Source organism: Coptis chinensis, chromosome 2 (genome assembly GCF_015680905.1).
Source record: "Coptis chinensis isolate HL-2020 chromosome 2, ASM1568090v1, whole genome shotgun sequence".
Taxonomy (NCBI): domain Eukaryota; kingdom Viridiplantae; phylum Streptophyta; class Magnoliopsida; order Ranunculales; family Ranunculaceae; genus Coptis; species Coptis chinensis.
In genome coordinates this window covers 61,330,687-61,350,110 of record NC_141457.1, presented here as the reverse complement: position 1 = coordinate 61,350,110, position 19,424 = coordinate 61,330,687, and the positions used below count along the sequence as shown (strand labels likewise).

Here is a 19,424-nt window from a genome sequence, read left to right as displayed (position 1 = left end):
CTTCTGTTTTCTTCTGCGGAAAGTACTTCTTCATGAAAGAGAACACTACCTTTCCCCGTGTATCGAAAGAATCAGGCTTCTGTGAAAGAAGCCAAGCGCGACTCTTACCAGCTAGAGTGAAAGGAAACACTTGTAGCTTAACCTGATCGTTAGTGATGCCCAGATGGTGAAATGTATTACATACTTAATGTATCTGGCGTAGATGCTCGTACGGTAACTCGTGGAAGATGTATAGAAGATTGAACACGTTTGGTAGAATGTGAAAATCGCTCGTGAGCGGTGTGAGTCGTATACAAGATGGAGGCCCATCTGGCAACGGTGTGTAGAAGTTGGAGAGAGGCTCTTTAACTTGCACTACCTCGCCAACTATCTTAGTAGATGGATGACTAGAAATAGGGGATTGTCTAGGACGACGTGCACTCCTACGTGAGTAAATTTTATTCTTGCCAATATCTATAATTCCTGAACGCAGTATCATGCATGATAAGCATCTAAACATGTAGTTTAAACCCCTTAATAGTATTTTACTTAGGCCAATTATTTTTATAATAAATAAGAGTTAGTATTGTTTACGTATTTTTGTGTATTTCATGTCTTGAATGTGTTTAAAGACGTCATTTTGTATGGAAAACGAGTCAAGATGATTGCTAGAAGAGTTCTATATTTATAGCCCAAGAATCAAGAAGAAAAAGCTTTTTGAATCCCAGTCAAAGCTAGGAAGTCAAAGTCAATTCGGGTAGAAAAAGAACAGAAAATTCAATAAAACTTCAAATAGGCGTATCTTTGGACTCAAGCCTTGAAATTGGGCCCACTTTATGTCAAAACGACCGGCGCGGAATAAGCTTTCCATTGAATTCAGGCTTGTCCTAATCAGAGCTTTAGAAGTGGACAAAAAAGGCACTGAAGTAATTTCTAGTAGTTGTGGTCTCTTTAGACTTAACCTAATGGACTTTGGGCTCACATTAAAGACCCAAAGCCCCCCTTTGTGGCCCATGCACGAAAATGTAACCCTAACCCTCTCCTATATAAAAAGGGTTAAGGCTAAACTTAATTCTCACTTCCTCTTCTTAGTCTCTAATTAGTTTAGTTTAGTTTTAGTTTAGTTTAGGGTTAGAATTAGTTTTATAATTGTAGCCTCCATTAGAACCTATCAATAAAAAGCTTTAGTTTAATTTCAATTCTTGTCTTTACCTTATTATGTCTTTGTCTTCTCTCATTAGTTTAATTAATCCGATGACACAAGGCTAAAACCTCCATTAGAGGGGGTTATGAAGCCACGTGAGGATGATTGGTAATTAGAATGATTATTGTTTTGTAAATAGCGTTTCAAGTTTGATTCTTATGATTGTTTAGAGATAAAAATCGTAACAGTTGAAGTAGAGTTTAGCGCCACCATCAAAGATATTTGTGGTAGAGCTAAACTCTCATGCTAGTGAAGCCATGATCAGAGATGACTTGGTATTCACTAGGGATCAAGGAATTTAATTCGATGACTAAACTAATAGCCAAGCGAATCTTGTGGTGGATTACCTCTCTCTATATCCTTCTCTCATATAATAAAATCACTGTTTTAGCATTTAGATTTATTGTTTTCATATCATATTATTACTCTCATTAGTGAATTAGTTTAGTATATTGATTAGCATGTTTTAGTACTGTAGAAACACTGTTTTCACCCTATCAAAACTTAGTTATCAAATGGCGCCACTGGGCATCTTGTTTGCTTTCGTATCGCATGTTTAGAATTCACAAAACTGTTCACTGTTTTCACTGTTCACGATTTTCCGAAAACTTTTTGCTACTGTTTGAGTGCATACGAGTTGAGAAACCAACTCCCTGCAATTCCATAACCTGAACCTAAAAATTTGAACCAATTGTTTTTACTTATGAGCGCGTCCCGTGCCTTAGATTAGCCTTCACAGAGTGCGCCTCGTGCCTTCTTTGAAGTAGAATAAGTTCAATTTTTAATATTAAGTACAATATTACTTCAAGAGTACAATACAGTACTCGTATGTCCAAAAAATATTTAGTAATTAAAATTAATTATTTTCATACTATACGTGGTTTAGAAAATTGAAAGTATTGGGGTTCTCTAATTAAGGAACGTGCACGCACGGACAACCTCCCTTAATTCTTAAGTGGCCTGGCCGTTGGTTTGATACAAAAATACAAAAAAATTAATTAATATTAGTTAAATTAGTAAGCCCACCTACTACCAAAGCCCGTTTCACAGGCCTGACATCCAGGCCCAACATGAAGCCTGATAAGCACACAAAACTGTAATATAAAATCCCGTAGAGATATAGAATTTTGGTTAATTATGTGTTTAATAATCATGAAATAATCGTATTTTCGTGTTTTTGCAGATTGGAGCAATCAATGTGAAAATGAAAATAAAAGCCAGTATTTAAGCACGGAACAAGGTGTCTGCATGAAGTTTCCAATTCAGCCCACGTGAAGCCCAACTAAATCCCAGGGAAGCAAAAAGGGCAATTCCAAGTCAAAACAGGATGAACGTGCCGAAAAGCATCAAACTTCAGAAGCTCATATCTTCTGAACCTGGACTCCAATGGCGGAAAATGAACTATCAGAACGATCAATGCGACAAGCTCTACACATAGGCGAGACTTTGTAAAAAGTCAATTTTTGGACCCACCATTGGTCGAGGTATGAGGGACCCAGTATGCGGACCCACAGAAATTAGTGATCAAGCTTACATGTCAAAGCTTCCACACGAGTTAAATTGCATGAAAGACTTCTGTGCATAACTTGGCACAAAAATCTCATTTGGTTGGCACAGGTGGCAAAAGTTTCGATGCATTTTTGCAACAAAAGTAATGAGGTGCAACAAAGTCCATTATGACGGCACAAAAAGTCAAATGAAATGGAAACTTTGGCACCAAGTCTTGATGGGAACAAAGTTTTTGCGTAAAAATTAGATTAGGTGGCACACAAAGAAATGGTCTTAATCAAGAAAATCAAATGGACCATTAAATGATGCAGTTGATCGTTGGGAATTTACGTAGATGCAAAGAAAAAGAGCACTTTCATTTGCTATCACTACACCATAACAACATTTTTGTAACACTGGGTTTTTCTGGTTTGTGACGCCAAATGGGCGTTAGGACTCTTGTGATGGCATATAGGCGTCACTAAAATGCTAAAACCGTCACCAATATTTTGATAATTATTTCAATTAAATGTTGAGGAGGTTTACTAAATAAAGTGACGGCAAAAGCGCCAAAGATTCCCGAATACAAAAATTACAATTAAGGGACCGTGTTTTCTCTCGCCCAACTATCTCATCTCCTTTACCGCTCTTCCTCTCAACTTCACACCAATGCTGAAAAAGATAATTTGTCGAAGCCTAGAAATAAAAAGTTGCTTCGAAGGCAAAAGACGATCGAAGAAACCGAGAAACCGATTTAACGGAGAAACCGAGAAAGATATTAACTTTCCAATTGTTTTGGCCCATAATGTTGAAATAAGGTTAGGGTTTTCAAATTTCTATTTTACTTAGTTTGAATTTACTAATGTTTTGTGTGGAAAAGATTGAACCAGTTTTGTAGTTGATTTATTTCTTCATATTTTTGCTTAAAAATTGTTTCTTTTTGGTGTGGTTGGGTATCCCGAGTGGTGTTTGTTTAGTTTTGATCGATTTGGTTTTGGTTTTCTTGGATTCATGGTAGGAGCACCTTTGTTTCTCGGGTAGGAGAACAAGTCTCGAGTTCTTGAGTTTTTCAAATAATTTGTCCCCGTAACAATATTTTTTGATTTATTATGTTGAAATTTAGTTTTATTCTTTAACTCTTGTTTCTCGTGTTGAAGACTTGAAGTGAAATAGCCTTTCAAATTGCTTTTGGCCAAATGGCGTGTCTTGACCTTGATTTAAAGATAATTGCATCATTTCGAATGGGATTCGACAAGTAAGTGTATGTTAAACATTTAATCCTTTGTTGGAGAATACTTTGTCATGGTTTATGGTCATACTTTCAGATAGCGTATTAAGCATTACAAATGATCCAATTGAACTCGATATGTCTTCGCAAGCCTTGTTTAACTTACATTGTGAGCACGAATTGAGCTTGTCAATTTTTGAATTAGTATTTGTATAACCTTTTGCAGCATCTTATTTAATCAAACCAAACACTTGTTGAAACCATAGGCTAGGTAGTTGTTACCCAACTATTGGCGCCACTCCAAATCCAACCAAACCAAGTTTAATCGCCAAGTAGGTCTGCCCGAATTCATTGGTCCACGCTTACTCATGGTTGGGTAGTAAGGGAAGGAAAAACTTTGTTGTTTTAGCATCTTGATGGTCATTTTAACTGTAAGAATTCTTGAGCGAGCTAGTTATATATTGGTTTGAGTTCAAATTAGTTTGAATTGTTATGGGTTGCTGAACTAATGACGTTCATTAGATTAGCTTTGGGATCTGGTTTTTAATTTACTTGAAACTTGGAATATATTTGTTTCTTCTATGAATGAGACTTCTTTGTGTATGCTAAAGGGACATATTGGGGTCTTTTACGTGGAGTTTTTTTGTACTTAATTAGAATAACAGAAGTTGGTGGTGAGTTTTCAAATAATTAAGCTAAACTATGCCATATATTTGTACTCTTGTAGAGTCCAATTCTGTTGTTTGCTGCCTAAGTTATTTGCAACTTGAGTACTTGCTATTCCTTTATTATGTAGTGTTCCTTTTAGTATTCATTTATTGTAATGTATACATCATTAAGCTGATCCTACTGTAATTAGTTAGTAACTAGACTGGACTTCATGAAATTCATATGTGAATTTTCGGCTACTTGACTACTTGTACTATTTTTCATGTATCCTTGATTTATATTTTAATTATGATTTGAAAGTGTGTATAATCTACTGAATTATAGGGAAATGAAGCCTTCAGTAGATTATCTTAGAAGACAAACCAAACTTAGAAGAACATGAAACAAAACGACCCCAATCCTTATCTTCAATTAACAGCCCCATCTTCTTTCTGCTGATGAGTTGATAGCAGATGGTGTGCTTCTACCTCTACACCTCATTTCCCAAGACCCCAAACCCAACTCAGTTCCATTAGAGCTAGAACAAAACCGAGCCGTAACCGAAGTCGACCGGGTAAGTCGAAGTTATTATCAACTTCTAAACGTTGGAGAGATATATTCACAATCGGTGAGAAGAAAAATGAATATAAAGAAGGAAACAACAAAGAGAAAGAGAAGAAGAAAGAAAGAAAGAGTAATGGGAATAATAATAATAGTAATATGAGTTCTTAATAGTAATAATAGTAATAATAAAACGATATTTTTGCTTTTAATGGTTTGAGTTATTTGTAATATAGTTGGGTTTATGTTTTGATATAGATAAATTGGCAAAAGGATTACTGGAGAAGGTTATTGAAGTCTATCTCTGGAAGTCTCTCTGTTAGACAGATAACTTTCGGCTTTTGGAGGGTATGTTCTTAATGTTTGCTCTTTTGTTTTGTTTTGTTTTGTTTTGTTTTTTTTTTTTTTTTTCTTTACAAAATTTTTATGTTTGACAGCATCTCTATATCAAGTTAGGCAATGTTTTTGCATAAAATCCTAGCTTGAAATATTTGAAATTGTAAAGTTCTGTTTTTGCGTAAAAATCCTAGCTTTAAGGATTTGAAGTTATAAAGTTATGTTTTTTTTTTCTTGATTGTTTGAAGCTAGCCATTCATAATTCATAATTTGTGCCTGAATTGTTTAATATTTATATCTATTTAGGACATTGGGGTTTTGTTTGGCTTTTGTTAATTGTTTTTTTTTTTTTGTGTGACGCATAGTGGTGGGTGCGGTGGTCTTTGGTCCTATAATCTTGAGTACCCTATGTTTGAAACACTAAAATATGTGTTTGTTCTAAAAATGTTCAAGTATAATGAATCCCAAGCTTTAGTGTTCCAACATTTTTGTATCCATTTTCAGTCATGGTAGCTTGAATTCAAACATTCTGGCTTCCTAACTTAGGTTGGTCTAAGTTCTGATCTAAATGTTTTACGAAAGCAGGTCTTAAATTTTCTTACTGACAGTATATTGTTATTTTACATTGTGAATGCTTTGACGTTTGACATAGTTTGATTATGAATGTGCTTTGAACTTTGAAGTCATTGTCTCCCTGATTTCTATTAGTAGAATAGTGATTTATGTTGGTAGAATAGTAGCTCGATCAAAAAATTGTCAAGTCTTTCTATTGAAAATCTTTCAAGACTGACAAGTAATTGAGCTTGGTAGTAATAGTGTTAAGTCATCTATGATTGCTTCAAATTAACTAACTAACTCGAGAGTTATCTTTTTTTTTTCTTTCTTATCTTTGTATCTACATAATGGTAGAATGTCACGGCCGATTCAGAAAAGAGTGGATTCATGAACCAAACCGAGTGAGCACCGCCTATAGGGAAGGGGTAGCTAGTTTTATTGATTTGGCACAAAAAAAAATATGAAGGGTTGACAACATGTCCTTGTCCTTGTGTAACATGTCCGGAATGGGAAAAGATTGGTGTTTTGAAGTCGAAGGCATATAATTCAAAATGGTTTTGATCTAACGATACTATATGGTCCTTACATGGTGAAAAACAATCAAGTATCCCTGTGGTAGACATAGTTGAAGATGAAAACATTGAAGATAGAGGGCTTGGGTTAGAGAATCTTGTTGATGCTTGTTATGGCGCACATGAAGGTGTAAGGGGTGATGTGTATGGAGGGGCTACTGATCAAATTTCTGATTTTGAACAACCTTTTGTTCCCGAACCAGATTTGGGTAAAAAGTATGCTGAATACAAAAGTAAAGCCGAAGAAAAATTATACCCTTCATGTGAGGGTCCTGTGACAACTCTATCTGCGGTTGTAGAGCTTCATGACTTGAAGAAACAAGTATGGTTGGTCCGAAATAGTGTGAGCGCACTCTTGTCTATGCTAAGAACTTGGTTGCCAAAAGAAAATACTTTACCTGAAAAGTGGCCAGTAATGAAGAAAATGTTGATAGACCTAGGGATGAAAGCAAAGCGCATCGATGCATGTGAGAATAATTGCATCTTGTATTATGGGACAAAGAAAGATTTGACGATATGTCCTCATTGCGAATCATCTAGATATAAAGTGGAGGGTAAAAAAGGGAAGGAATCCAAAGTGCCTAAAAAAGTATTGAGACATTTTCCTTTAGGTCCACGACTCCAACGATTGTATACGATACCATCATTAGCACGGGAAATGACATGGCATGCTCGAGCAACACCTTCATGGGATTATATGCGACATCCTGTTGATTCAGTCCAATGGACAAAATTTAAAGAGAAATGGCCAGAATTAATTCGCCATCGAGGGCGTAATGTTTGGCTTGCAGTTGCAACTGATGGCTTCAATCCTCGTGGCATTCAATCAACTGGCTACAGTTGTTGGCCTGTCATATTAGTGCCATACAATCTCCCACCTTCATTGTGCATGAAATCCGACTTTCAGATGATGTCTTTGTTAATACCTGGACCGAAGGCGCCGACTACAAACATTGATGTTTTCCTTGAACCACTATTTGATGAGTTGGATCAGCTCTGGAGAGAAGGAGTCCCTGCGTTCGACATGCACAAGAGGGAACACTTTACTCTGAGAGCTATGTTGATGTGGGGGATACACGATTTTCCGGCTCTAGGAAACTTATCTGGTTGTGTGACACATGGTTATAAAGCATGTCCTATTTGTGGTGATAACACTCCCTCGGAGCGTTTACCTTGTAGTAAGAAGATTGTGTACACAAACTACCGTTTGTTTCTTGATCCAGATCACCCATTTAGGTATAGTAAACACTTCAAATATTGTTTTTTTTTAGATAATCAAGTTAGGTATAATAAGCAGTTCTAACACTTTCTATCTTTAGGTATAGTAAGCACTTCAATGGGGAGCAAGAGCTTAACCTTCCTCCATCACGTCTTAAAGGAACAGATGTTGATAAATTGTTGAACCGCGTTAAATATGTACCTGGTAAGATCCAAAAAGGTTCCAAACGGTCAAGAGTTGATGGGAGTGTAAATGTTGTTGATAGAGATGATGATGATGATAGTGATGATGATGACGATGACGATGACGACGACGATGATAGTGTTGAAGTTACAAAGGCTTTTTATAGAAGATCCATTTTGTTTAAGCTATTATATTGGCCAAATCATAAAGTTCGACATTGTGTTGATGATGATGCATGAGAAGAAGAATGTTTCGAGCATATATTGTATCCGATCCTAGACCTGAAAAAACAAAGGATACAAATGGCTGCTAGAGAGGATTTGAAGATGAAGGGCATCCGCATGATAGTTTGTGGATGCAAGAGGACTTAAATACCGGTAGGCAGAAAAAACCAAAGGCCTCCTATGTCTTAGATGCAGATGAGAAAAAATATTTTTCCAAATTTTGAAAGACTTGAAACTTCCTTCGGGCTTTTCATCTAACCTGAGCAACATTGTCGGTTCTAACCCACCTTCTTTGCTCATGATGAAGTCTCATGACCATCATGTTATAATGCAATATGTCTTTGCGCCTGTGTTGCTTCAACATGCTTTTCCAAAAAACCGCGACTTGCGAAGAGCCTTTCAACAGATCAGCTTATTCTTTAGAATCTTGTGTTCGAAGGTTTTATGTCGTAAGGATATGGAAGGTGCCAAAATCATGATTGTAGAAGCATTGTGTGTTCGGAGAAGCATCTTCCACCATCTTTTTGATATTAGTATCCATCTTATGGTGCATCTAGCCCGATGAAGCGTTGATTTGTGGACTGTGTGGCTTAGGTGGATGTATCCTTTTGAGCAGTAAGTCAACAATGTCATATATTTTAGTTCAATTTCTTTTATAAAGATAGGCATTAACAACACACTTATACTTATTGCATTTCTCAATACTAACAGGGCGATGAAAGAGTGTAAAAATATACCTAGCAATAAACGATATGTTGAAGGGTCAATTGTAGAGTCCTATATAGTTTCTGAATCCGTCCGATATGCCATGGAGTACATGCCACGTGGAGGAAATAAAAATTGACTCGTAAAGTTTACCTTGACGAAAATGGTGAGATCATTGATGAAGGGCCTTTGCTCGACTTCAAAGTTGTGATGCTAGAAACGGCACAATGGATACAAATACGGAGATGGCTTATTTTTCGATTACAAGTTGAAAGACTTGATGAATTCTACAAGTGGGTTGTTCATTCTGGCTTTGAATTTGACTAGTTTTGGTAATTTATGAATAATCATGTATATATGGACTTCCATGAATGAATTGCAGTGAGTATCGTAACTTGCAGCCCACTACTCGTGGTAGAGGAAGAGGAATAGCAAAGTCAGAAGTGGAGATTCAGACAGAATTCATTGTTTGGTTATACAATAAGGTATTTTTTTACGTTACATTTCTAGTAGCTAGGGTGAGCCTTTTAGTTTTGTTTGTATTTTGTTAATTTTCTTTTTCTTTGTTGTGTAGTTGTTGAAGGCTAAAGATACGCTAGCGGCTTAATTTTGTGGCAGTTTGTTAAAGGGCCAATGCACAAGGCTAAATCATATAAGAAGTATCGCATTAATGGATTTGTCTTTTCTACCAAGTCTCATGATGATACTGTTGTCATTCAAAATAGTGGTGTTTGTATGAAGGCTATTACGTCATTTATGGCAAGTAGGAAAGACAAAAATCCGGGTCGAATTTAAAACCATGTGGTATGGGGTTATCAAGCAAATTTTGGAGTTGGACTACACAAATTTCCATGAAGTGGTCTTTTATTGCGATTGGGTGAGGGTTGAGGACAAAACTAATGGTTGTAAACTTTGTCTCGATTCTAATTTGGTGATGGTCAACTTTAATAGGCTCAAGAGTGTCCATCATCAACATGATGAGCCAGTCATTCTTGCTTCCGAGGCTAGTCAAGTGTTCTATTCAAATGATTTGAAAAATCTTGATTGGTGGGTGGTCATACATCCTCCTCCTCGATTGAGTAGTAACGTAGATGATCTAGAAGCGCCAACTGAAGTCCAGTCTATTTTTGATGACCAAAGCCTAATTTGCTACCCCGATGGAGAAAGTTCGCAAATGATAGTAGTTGTAATATGCACTTTATTTTTTTGTTGTTGGTAATGTACACTTCGACCTCTATTTTTCTATTATTATTTTTTTTCGTTTTGGTTGATTAATTATATGTTGTGCCAATATCTCTTATTATGTAACAAGTTTGTGCTATATTAGTTTTGATGAACTTACTTTATTTTCTTCAATTATTAGGTTGTTTTAATATAATGGCTTCAAGTTCACAACGCCGTGGCGTCGGTCGTCGCCTCCTTCAGTTCACAACACCCACAACACCGCATAATGCGATCGTCTCTCCTTCAGGTTCACAACACCGCATAATGCCTCGGTCGTCTCCTTCCGGGTTCACATCAACCTAATGTGTCCCAACCATCTGAATCGTGGAGACAATACTTTGCGATCTAGTAATGGTAAGCTGCCAATCATAGCGCACGCCGACGGTAGGATCACAGGAGTTTATAGTGCCAAATGGAGCAGTAGAGTCGGCTATTGGATACGAGCTATTGTCCCAATTTCTTATGCAAGTTGGGATAAAGTAGATGGTTATTTCAAAGATGAAGTTTGGTTAAAGTTAATGGTAACTATTTATTTTATTTTATTTTATTATTATTTTTGTTTCCATCACCATATTAGTCATAGCATATATATAAATGTATATATGTGATTTGTAGGAGGAGTTCCAACTCAATGTGAACCCAACAATGGGGGCTCGGAAAAATATAGAGAAATGGTTTGCTCCTAAGTTTCGATATTGGAAATATGCTTTGCGAGGTAAAATATTGAAGAATTGTGAATCTGAGCAAGAAGCTATTTCATCATGTCCAACGGGGTTTGATCCAATTCATTGGGAAGCATTTGCAATCCATGAGAACAGACAAGAAGTAAAGGATATGTGCGCTAAGAATCTTTGAGAATAGAAGTATGAACTTAATTGGCCATACTTGTGGCGTGAAACCTTATGGAAGAATATTGGAGGAACTTGTATGTATCATTATCACTATCATGTATCTCTTCCTTTCATTTGCTATGTTACTACTTAATAACTTTCTATGTATACTTGTTTATGTAGGATGAAGCCGAATCCGAGAAGAAGCATAGGCGTCGCACGGATAGTTGGAAATATGGTCATAAACATCGAGATGGGACTGTTTTGGAGGCGTGCCCAAGAATACTATGTGAGTTTGTAAAAAATTTATCTTAATTAAGTCTTGCAGTCCATACTCAAGTATATGCCCCAAAAAATTTCAGGATCGAAGTTACAAGTGTTGAAGAACGGATGGTGAAGAAGCAAGTGAACATGGGGGTGAAGTGGTTTTACGACATCACATGTGATCCATTGGCTCAAGTTTTTGGGAAGGATAAAGGGAGTCACTCGTGGATTGAGCTCTTGCATGTCCAACAAACAATTGCAAACGTTTGCTATCGCAGAGGAGCTAGTTGAACAGGAGAGCTCAAGTAAATCGAAGCTCGAGGATGAATTAGCTGAGGTGAAGTCTACAGTGGGAAACCTCTTGGCTAGCCAAACGAGAATGGAGACTATGATGGCGGTAAGTTATGACTTGTGTGCTATTTCTTGTTTTCCCATAATTGTAACTTCTTTTTATTTATGTAATTGTTGTTGTTCACTGTGTATAGGGTATTCTTGAACATGTGAAACTTAATGGATCGGCAAATGGCCAACCATCTACACCTACAACTGAAGTTGATTCTACTTCTGTCCCTGTCCCTCGTACTCAGCAAGTTCCAAATTTGATTAATCGAAATGGATCTTTGAACCCTCCTTCTAGGACTTCTTACCCGAATGTGAAGATATTGGGGAGGAAAGGTGAACACGTGGCTAATGGGTATGTTAAGACCGACTGCCAAAAATGTCATTTTAGAGATATTATGGGAGATGAAAAGGTTGTCTATATTACCAATGTCTTGGTTGGTGATGCTCGTGTATGATGGTCCCCTGTGATGATATTTTGTATCTGACGAGATATAGCTCTTTGGAGGCTTCTTGATTTTGATTTGGGAGGCAGGCTGCAATATGAAGATTAATTTCGCTTTGTTTTGTTCGTTTTTAATTTGGAACTCAAGTACGAGGGACAGACAGTTTATCTATTGTTAGTTTGCGTCTTATATGGACCTTTTGTTCATGGATATGTTTAGTAGTGAATGGACTCTTTTTGTTTATATATGTGTGTATGCTCCTTGCCATTGATTGTTCATATGTATTGTGGTTACTTTTGCAGGTTTAGAGAAGTTTACTAACCCTTTTTTAACTCCGCCAATGCAACTCATAAAAATTTGCATTCCGGTCTCAAGCCGGATAAAGGAGGAGAGAGAAAGGTGACTACCGTGGTATTACTACCATGGATTGATTGATTGTTCGTCAACAATTTAACTCGATCTAGGTCGTTACACTCATTTTTATTACTTTTTCTTGAATTATAATTGTGTTTAATTAATTTCATCCGGTGTGTCGGGACCTTGCCCTAAAATTCATGATCCCATGCTCAAAGAGAGGTAAAATTCACAATATTCCTTCTTATTGCGAAATGGGTTTTATGGATTGACTCATTTTGGTTTTCTTCTTAGTTTCGAGAAGTCCCCTAGACACGACGCGCATATGTGCCCAAGTTCGATTTGAGCTTCACGCGGTTTTGCGAGAGATTGGTGGGTTTCATTCCATCTTGTTTAACGCTTCTCATTGTTACTTGGGTTATTAATGCTTATTACTCCTTTGCAGGTGATGGACTTAGGCAAGGGGAAAGTTAGGGTGGTCGAATCGCCTAGCCTTGAGAGGTTGAAGTACCACCACCGCTCCGCCTTTAGGTGAGAAATCGAGAAACTCGAATCTCATTGATGCTCACCTAGAGTCCGCATCTCGTGAAGGAAAATATTGTATATATCGGAAGTGGAAATTTCCACTTCGATATTTTAAACATTTTAAACATTCAAAGATGGTTAGGATGGGATGGTTTCAGTTTCTCAAGTGATTTCTAAGCTTGCCTTAGTGTTTTGGTTATTTAGTTAATCAAGTTCTCTTTTAGATTTGACTAATTTTTTTTTGTCCCGAATATTTCGGGCGCATACATTCCCTTCTACTTCTAAGTTCTATCTAACCCACTTTTTTTTTTTTATGTCATCTGGGGATATTAAATGTGCTAATATATTGGTGGATGCCGGTGAATCGCTGAAACTTGCAGATTTTGGATTGGCAAAGGTTTCTTTCTTTCTTAGCTTCCCGTAACTTGTTAAGCAATTGTAGTTCTTTGTCACCTTATATTGCTTTTTGTTCACCTTCGCAGCAACCAAATTCAATGATGTGAAGTCTAGCAAAGGGACTCCATTTTGGATGGCACCCGAGGTGAGCATTTTTTTATGCCATTTTACACTCTGCATTAGGTGGGGAATTGTCAAGACTTCAACTGATTGGGAAGTCAGGTTTAATTGTTCAATACCAATCAATGCATGGATGATCTGCCTTTTGAATTCATGAATAATGTATGTAATGCTTTGTTAAGTCATAATACATTTTGTGAAATGTAGGTTGTCAACAGGAAGAGTCATGGCTATGGGCTTGGTGATATATGGAGTCTTGGCTGCGACCTTGTCTTGGAGATGTTAACTCGTCAAGTTCCTTACTCTCATTTGGAATCTGTAAGTATTCTCTCCGCCAAATTCGCCTTAAATACTTTTTTTTCTGATTGAATTAATTGAGAAGTTATTTGCTTGTCATTGATTGTAGCATTAATGTAAACCGATATTTAAGTAGTGGTAGATGATATCTTTTAGCATTTAAGTGACATTCAAGATGAGTGTATTATTGGTTGGTGACTTCGATAGTATCGGTGGTTATATAATTTATTCAAAGTGAAAGAAGCTACCAAGGTAACATTTTTTTTCCTCCCAATGTTCAAAATCTAGAGCTTCGATGGTTTCTCTTTGGTGTAGTTAGTCGTCTTTGGACATGAAAATCATTCGCAGAAAAACTCTTAATTGGTCCAATTAATCCTCGAAGAAGTAGACTGGTTGCTAGTCGATCCCAGTATCGGTTAGCTATGAATTTCTAATTTAACCGCCAAGTATGTTTTTGTAAGACGTGGAAATAATTATTTTTGGTTAACCATGAATCTCATGTAACTCTGTGATTCCATTTATAGTTTTCAGTCAAATGGACCTCAATTTGATACATCATCTTTGTGACGTGGAATAAATTGGTTAATGAACTTACTTTCAATGTCAAAGTTCCATTTCTCTCAGTACTATTCTCAAGTATGAGGTTCCGCGAAATGACTGCTTTGTGGAAAATATTGTAAACAATAACAAAGATAGCTTAAAGTATATATCAGAAGTGGAAATTTTGAGATCAGTCCATATGGTTTATCATCATTCCCCATCATATTCTTATCAAGTTTTAGTTGGTATGCTTGTGTCAAAGACAACATCGAGAGCGACCCACCCATTAGAGGGCACAACGGAAAATATTATAATACAAAGAGAATTTATAGACTTGAACTTGAATTATGTGTGGTTTTATTTGGACTTTTGTGGTTAGTTAGAAAAGAAGAACAGGAGGCATTACACTTTTATGGAGATGTAGAACTGTTTATATGACTATACTGATTAATGGCATTGTTGGAAGAATGTATAGGAATTTTGCTTTCGGGCCAGTTGGACTAGATTAATTAAGCTAGAGAAGGAGATGTTTGATACAAGTTTAGTTGATTGTAGGGAACCTATTTGCTTTTGTCTTGATTATATTCACTCCATTATATTTTACCAATTTACTTTTGAACGAGAATCTCGTTTCTCTATACTAGAAAGTTACTCTACTACAACTTTTTTTACATTTACTTTATGCTATTTTGCATTTGAATTTTCTAAGCAAGCAGGCTCTACAAATGCTCAAGCGCGATCCCGAGGTCACGACTATGAATGAGCTAAAGCGGTGTCTTCGACAAATCTTCTTGTTCACTTGGTTTGTCTATGGTCGACTTTTTGTTATTATTATTATTATGTATTTATGTTCCAATTGTATGCTCAATCTGTCCATGACACACATTACAAATTTACATTGAAGAAAAGGTGTGAACGGCTAAGTTTATGCAGAGATGATGCATTTTACAGATGTTAGCGCATCGAAATCGACGATATTTTACGCGGGCAAAGAGCAAAGAGCTAATTTAAAGGCCGTGAATCCGAATCTGGTGTGTCAGGACCTTGCCCTAAAATTCATGATCCCAAGCTCAAAGAGAGGTAAAATTCACAATAGTCCTTATTGTGAATTGGGTTTTATGGATTGACTCATTTTGGTTTTCTTCTTAGTTTCGAGAAGTCCCCTAGACACAATGCGCATGTGCCCAAGTTCAAAGCTGAGCTCGCACAGTTTTGCGAGAGATTGGTGGGTTTCATTCCATCTTGTTAAACGCTTCTCATTGTTACTTGGGTTATTAATGCTTATTACTCCTTTGCAGGTGATGGACTTAGACAGGAAAGTTAGGCGTGGTTGGAATCGCCTTAGCTAGAGGTTGAAGTACCACCCACCGCTCCGGCTTTAGGTGAGAAATCTGAGCAGATGATTCCATTATTTATTTATTTCAACTGAAAAGGATTAAGAGATTTTTTATTTGTTTGTTGCCAAGGTCGCATGCCAGGATGTTAAAAGTCGTTTCTATATAACACAATAAGGACACCGCAAAGTTCCGATGACAGGTTTAACATGCCCGGTTGAAGAAACTCAATCTCATTGATGCTCACCTAGAGTGTCTGTCTCGGTGAAGGAAATATTTTCCGTTGTATTATTTCAAGAACTAGCTTTTGATCTCGAAAGTATATTATAATTTCTTGATATTCCCTTAATCCCGCATTATATAATGGATCCATATTCTCTTGCATACATGTTTTGATGAATAAATAATCTTTGAGATGTTTTGAATTTCTAAGTGAGATAGCTAATTCAGGCGAACTGATGGTGTTATCATGAGTTGTCGGGTTTTACCCTGGAAGCGACAGTTAGTTAGATTGGATAGACGACTAGACCTAGTCACCCATGAAACCATTTACTAATAATCTTCTGAGGTTTTGGCATAAGGTCCACTAGAAATATTCTACCTGTAGGTTGCATATTTTTGTTCATGAGTAAGGTGTACCTTCCGTTTGCTTTTAGCTTGATAAGGAATTCGTCAACCCTCGATGACTGCCTAAAGTCAAGAATGGGCTAAGGGCGCCCTAGTAGCTTGGGTTTACTATGTCCACAACGGATTCTTTTCCGTAAGAGGATAAGAGTTGATAGTGGGCGGCCTAAAGGCAAGTCAAACTCCCCACTTACTACAACCCCGATTCCTATTTTGAATCCCAGGAAAACTTATTTTGTTTCAAAAAGCAAGGTTTACTAGTGAACGTGTTTTTCACCGCAATGAATCGATCCTTTCCACAACCTATCTTTGTAGCAACCGATTTTATAATAATAGGTTGTTAGTTCATAGGTTGCTATTTCCTATTCTCAACCAATCTTTTTAGCCACCTATCCGAAAGTACATAAATGCTTTAGTAATAGAAGGGTTTTTCATCCTTCAATAAAGGGGTAAAGCCATCGGCCACCTCTGTCTATCCCGATATTGAGTCAACCTCTCAGATCCCGATTGTCTTACTACTTGTGTTGCCCAAGCAGAATCAATTTGTTGCACTTGCACTAAGGATCTTTGTATTTGTATGGGTCCAATACTAGCTCTCTCTCATGAAAGTGCAATAGAGACAGAGACATACCGATTCCGTGAATGTTTTCTAGCATGAGATGGATGGACGACCTCTTTACCTATAAAGAGAAGGTAATAGCATATTTAATTAACGGATGTCCATTCAGATAAGCGATTAAGGGCTCAAGAGAAGGGCGGTGAGGAGAGACAGTTAGTTTGCCACTCAAATGATGGAAGGCTGGTTCAGGTAATCCTTTATTGAAAATGTCCTAAACTTGATTGTTGCTACGAAGAAGTCGAATGAGCAATTTTCCCGCTCCGATGAGGTGACGAACAAAGTGTTAGTCAACTTCTATGTGGTTATAGTAGGCATGGAAGACAGGATTGGCCGGCAAGTGTGTAGCGCTAGCATTCTCACAGTGTAGGAGAAATGGGTATGGAAATGGGACCGGTAGATCGGGTAGGAAGTAAGAAAGGCATAAGAGTGAATAGGTAGAAGGGGGAGTACCTTGTACTCGGCTTGGGCCCTATACCTGTCAAGAGTGGGTTGCTTTTTGTAAACGCAAGTCAGTAGTTTTTTCCGATAAATAGGAAGAAGCCAATAGTGTACCGTCTGCTATCTGTATAGCCATCCGAGTCGTCATCGTAGAATGCAAAGAAGGTGTTTAACGGTCCTTGAGTGATGGTTAGTCCAAGTCCAAGAGACCCCTTCATATACGGTAAGATGCGTTGCCTGTAGATGTCCGTTGGTGAGAGGGTGCATGAACTGAGAAACTTGATTGAGTGCATAGGAGATGTCAGGTTTGTTGATAGTGAGTTACTGAAGGTGTGCCTGTCAAACGGAACTCATAGCTGTTGAAGGCATCACTAGCCCTTTTCGATAAGGTGAAGGAAAGCGCCCAACCAAAGGGCCTAGCGCTGCAGACATAACTCCTTGTTGAAAACAAAAAGGAGGTAGTTTTGAAGCTCTTCACATTGTGAAACTGGAATCCTTGAATGATGACATAATCTTTCGTTCGTTGTGGATCCTCGTTATCATGTCTCGTTGTGTTTTCGTTCCTCTAGCTAGGCTAGAGCATTTCGATTGCAAGAATTTCATAAATAGAGTGTAATCGGGTATTAGGTAGTATCATTGTCTTTATCTATGTATAGTAATCGACTTTTTCTTTTCTCATGGTAGGTAGGAGAGGTAGAAGGGGAGATTCGCGCGGTGGCTGCCTTGGCTGCAAAAAGAAAGGCGATTGCTTGGTAATGGTAGGTAACTCAACCAAAGTAAGAAGAAGCTCACGCGAAGCAGAAGGGGTAAGTTGACTCTCTTTCATCAGCCACGGCTGCCTCTCTCCGGCCAGCTTCAGATCGAAGACAACAGTAGTGTTCACTCCTATCTCGGATCACCAAAATTTCTCTTTCTTTTTGAATATCATTTTGTTTGCTCAAACTTACTTCATTTTCTCTTTGTGCTGTCTTGAAATGTCTGGATGAAAAAAGGAAATGTAGCAAACTAGAGGGAGCACTTAATATTGCCACTTGCAAATGTTGGAATAAGGAATAAAGCACGTGAAGCCTATGAGCAGGTACATTATCTCTGTTCCACTGGTAGATCTTAATCTTTCAGTTCATTCGTTTAAGAGTTCCTATTTGCATCTAATATAAGATATAAGATATAACATTGCAGCTCAGTGGCAATGTTAAGAACTCATTGGCCAGTTCGACTTTCGGCCAAAAATGGGCGAGCCTAGCAAGACCATTCAGGTACAAGAGAGAGTTGTTATGATATCCACTACAACTATTCTTTAATTTCTATATTGTTTCTTTGATGAAATAACTAAGTTTTCGACTTTATGCGGTTCAAAGCCCTCTTTGGAAATGATATTATCGGTATCAATTTGGGTACCACCAATTCGTGTGTTTCTGTCATGGAAGGGAAGGTATGAGACTTGTCAATTCTCCAGTAGTTTACTTAGTTAAGGTTGTTTCTTATTTGTTCTTGTCATGTATGCAGTCTGCAAAGGTGATTGAAAATTCAGAAGGTGCTCGAACCACTCCATCAGTGGTAGCCTTCAACCAAAAGGGGGAACTTCTCGTTGGCACTCCCGCCAAGCGTCAGTCTGTAACAAACCCGACAAACACGGTCTCTGGGACTAAAGCGTCGATTGGCAGAAGGTTTGATGACCCACAGACACAAAAAGAAATGAAAATGGTTCCATACAAGATAGTAAAGGCTCCAAATGGAGATGCTTGGGTTGAGGCCAATGGACAACAGTATTCCTTAATCTACTTGCTATAAAACCTGAAGCCCAAGGATCATCTACTTCTGCACTGAATTCTTTTAATCGTTGGCAATTTCCTTCTCATGCTCCTTTAAAAACATAAATGAAGTGTCAATTTTCAATAAATTTCACTTCTTAGTTATGTCCTATGTGGAGCATCTGGTTTGAGAAGTAATGTTTTAATATATATACTTCCTGCTATTTCCTTTTCCTAACTTCAAGATCGTTTGTTTGGTCAGTTCTTTACAACAAAGCCATACCCTTGTGATCCATCAACTTTGCCCAACTATCCACCGAGCAAGGAGTTTGATACTAAACTCCGGGATGAGGAAGCTAGAAGGTATGTAATAATTAATTTATTTCAGCTTATGTCATTCTTTTGTTCTGGAAATGAAAAT

General features: G+C 37.5%; 1 long non-coding RNA gene across 1 annotated transcript; it reads left to right on the top strand.

Annotated features, from left to right (window-relative positions):
• Positions 1-15,244: 15,244 nt before the first annotated feature.
• Positions 15,245-15,579, top strand: LOC147516967 (uncharacterized). The gene is made up of 3 exons (XR_015213777.1): positions 15,245-15,317; positions 15,387-15,462; positions 15,536-15,579. It is a non-coding gene; the product is annotated as an uncharacterized LOC147516967 (long non-coding RNA).
• Positions 15,580-19,424: the final 3,845 nt, after the last annotated feature.